Genomic DNA, 1,894 nt, shown 5'->3' with positions numbered 1-1,894 from the left:
TACAGGAGACAAACGGAGCAAGTGAAAAGCGCACGGCTGGTGTTTGACTGTGGTTGTAGCTGCGGGTTAAAAAGCGTAAACGGCACACTGTTTGTATTCCTTCCTCCTGATCGCTCTGGAACTTGCAACTCAAGTTCAAAAGGTACATCGTGGCGACGTGCACTTGACATGACACACCAGAGCTAATCGCAGGCCTAATGAGCGGTGAAAAAACACAGTGGTGTTGAAATGCAATACTGCTTTAATGACAGTGTTACAACTAGACAAGCACTCGGCACATCCACAGAGATCACAATCCATAAAAATCACTGACAAATGAAAGCAAAGGAAGAATAGGAACAGTAGTCACGCTAATCGAGAAAGATGGATCTGATCAGTAGGAAGTCTGAGGCCAGATGCTATGCACTCTCAAACATACACAAATATTACACTGGGCACATGATCACAGCAACACATCCATGTCCAATCCATGGGCATTTACTAGAAAAGGGACAATCCGGGAAAGGACAACACTGATGGACATCATTTCATGTTCTTGTTATTCAGTATTTTACAGATGGTTACAATAGTGTCATGTATGCATGGACAACTCAGAATTATAAACAAATGGTAAATCTCCCTGTGCTGCTGTTCACCACAGGGTTCACACACACACACACACACACACACACACACGACTTTATTCTGCACTACCTAAGCCATATCATTGTGGTTGAGGAAGGGGACAGGGACATTTCTCAAGAGAGAACCTTTACCTGATGAAACATGGACGTCCCATTGTGCTTCAAGCTTTATTTATTCTCTCTCTCTCTCTCTCTCTCTCTCACACACAAGTTTTACATGTCAGAGGGTGCTCTAAAACCTAAAAAATGTTGTTATTGTTTTTTTAAAAAATAAGAAAAATCCTATTCATTATACTCTACATCTGTGACGTGTGTGTGATTACCACAAGCACTGTTTCCTTGTACTGGGGAACAATAACTGCCTCAATAACTGTTTTAAGTAAACAGGTTTTCAGTTCTCAGCACTGAGAAACATGCCAGAATTCTTAGTTGCTTGTGGTAATCCTATGAATATGGTTTGGGGTGAAAAACACTGGAGTCTTACTCGAAACTGCTAAAGTATAAATAACAGGAAGCTTTTCCATTGTCCTGTGTGGAATTATTAACACACACTATAGCACAGGGATTCATGTGTATACATGCTCAGATTACTGTTACACTGTAGGTCTATTATGAGTGTTACAGGAAAGCGAGGGCTGTGGTTAATCAACGTTCTTCTGTCAGCTGGCTGAGGGCCTGCTATCTAAAGACACTATGATGGTTAACATGAGTCTGAGTGATATATTAAAGTGTGAGCACACCTACTGCTATAGCTGTCCCTTGGAATAAGACACAGCCTATCAGAGGGTAATGACTCTTCCATAGGTCCTGCTGCGAGAGAGGGGGGGGTGGGAAGGAGCGAAAGAGGAGAGAGAAAGTTGCTTAGAGTGAGGAGAAAGGAGGGAGTGGAAGAGGGAACAAGGAGGTGTGGAAGATAAGGAAGTGAGAAGGGAGGAGAGAGTGAGGACTGAGTTAAGGAAGAAGGGGAGAGAGGAATGAGAAGGAGAGAGGGGGAGAGGAGAGGAGAATGAGGAGGGGAGAGGGAAAGAGGAGAGGAGAATGAGGAGGGGAGATGGAAAGAGGAGAGGAGAATGAGGAGGAGAAAGAAGAGGAGAGATGGACAGAGGATGAGAGTGAGGAGAGAGGGAAAGAGGAGAGGAGTGTGAGGAGAGATGGAAAGAGGAGAGGAGAATGAAGAGGATAGAAGGAGAGAGGATAATAGTGAGGGGAGAGGGAAAGAGGAGAGAAGACTGAGGAGAGAGGGTGTGAGGAGAATGAACAGGATAGAAGGA

At 44.1% G+C, this 1,894-nt stretch overlaps 1 protein-coding gene across 4 annotated transcripts in view; it reads right to left on the bottom strand.

Annotated features, from left to right (window-relative positions):
* Positions 1 to 218: 218 nt before the first annotated feature.
* Positions 219 to 1,894, bottom strand: part of vti1a (vesicle transport through interaction with t-SNAREs 1A) — a 117,566-nt gene continuing 115,890 nt past the window's right edge. For all 4 annotated transcript variants that reach the window (XM_053640605.1, XM_053640603.1, XM_053640606.1 and 1 more), the window contains one exon: positions 219 to 1,894. This exon is cut by the window's right edge and continues 2,840 nt beyond it. The gene's annotated coding sequence lies outside the window, so the exon portion shown is untranslated.

This window comes from Ictalurus furcatus, chromosome 13 (genome assembly GCF_023375685.1).
Source record: "Ictalurus furcatus strain D&B chromosome 13, Billie_1.0, whole genome shotgun sequence".
Taxonomy (NCBI): domain Eukaryota; kingdom Metazoa; phylum Chordata; class Actinopteri; order Siluriformes; family Ictaluridae; genus Ictalurus; species Ictalurus furcatus.
This window is presented reverse-complemented; position numbering and strand designations above follow the sequence as displayed.